This window comes from Loxodonta africana, chromosome 7, assembly GCF_030014295.1.
Source record: "Loxodonta africana isolate mLoxAfr1 chromosome 7, mLoxAfr1.hap2, whole genome shotgun sequence".
In the NCBI taxonomy this organism is placed as follows: domain Eukaryota; kingdom Metazoa; phylum Chordata; class Mammalia; order Proboscidea; family Elephantidae; genus Loxodonta; species Loxodonta africana.
This window is the reverse complement of record NC_087348.1, coordinates 932,725-934,060: the sequence shown is the minus strand read 5'-3', so window position 1 is coordinate 934,060 and position 1,336 is coordinate 932,725.

Below are 1,336 nucleotides of genomic sequence, written 5' to 3'. Positions count from 1 at the left end.
TATTTATGCCTGTTCCAAAGAAAGGTGATCCAACACAACACAGAAATTATCAAACAATATCATTAATATCAGACGCAAGTAAAATTTTGCTGAAGATCACTCGAAAGTTGTTGCAGCAGTACATCAACAGGGAACTGCCAGCAATTCAAGCCAGATTCAGAAGAGGATGTGGAACAAGGGTTATCATTGCTGATGTCAGATGGATCCTGGCTAAAAGCAAAGAATACCAGAAAGATGTTTCCCAGTATTGTATTGACTATGCAAAATCAATGGACTTTGTGGATCATAACAAATTATGGATAACATTGCAAAGAATGGGAATCCCAGAACACTTAATTGCATTCATGAGGAACCTGTACATAGATTAAGAGGCAGTTATTCGAACAAAACAAGGAGATACTTCATGTTTGAAAGTCAGGAAAGGTGTGGGTCAGGGTCGTACCCTTTCACCGTACTTATCCAATCAATCCAGTTAGTCTTGCTTACTTTGCACACGGCATCAGGAAAGAGCAATCCCTAGAGAAGGACATTGTGTTTGGTAAAGTAAAGGGCCAGTGAAAACGAGGGAAACCCTTTATGAGATTGATTGACACAACAGCCTCAGCAATGGGCAGGAACATAATAAAGGTCATCAAGATGGTGGCAGGACGGCCAACATTTTATTCTGCTGCAGAGTCGCCATGCATTGGAGCCCACTCAATGACAACTGACAGCAACAACCAGGTCAGCTGGGAGGCTGACTGATTTGTGCTGGTGACCCAGCAGGACCCTTAAGACTGCCCAGCGGGGGCTCTGCAAAGGGGCTGGCACTGAGTTCCCCATCTCTCCTTTTTGCCTACTCTTGTTCCCCCGGCCGGCTCTGAGTGGATTTTCCAACTCTTTGGCTCCAAAGACCTCTGACTTAAAGAGATGCCAAGGGGACTAATTCCCTTTTCCATTTCAATGGACTTTGATCTTGCTGGGATTCCCATGCAACCCTCCGGGGACCCAGGTTACCTATTGAACTGGACCCTCGCCAGACTTCTGCCTGACCTGGGTCACCTCCTGCAGGTCAGGCCCCAAGCTACGTTGTGGGCAGTTGCTGAGGATGGGTGACAGAAAAACATACCTGCCCAGCGGCACATGCAGCTGGTACAGGACGCGACTGGAAGGTGGGGTCAGCTGGCAGGAAATATGAGAAAGAGGGAAACATGTCTAAAAAGAAGAACCTGCTAAACTCAGGGAGAAACCTTGTAGGCAGGAGAAATGGGGAAATGGCAGGTTGTGGGTCCTGGGCTGGGGGCGGTGCAGGGCAGGGGCAGGCGCAGGGTGGGGACGGCTCTGCAGTCTCTGCAGG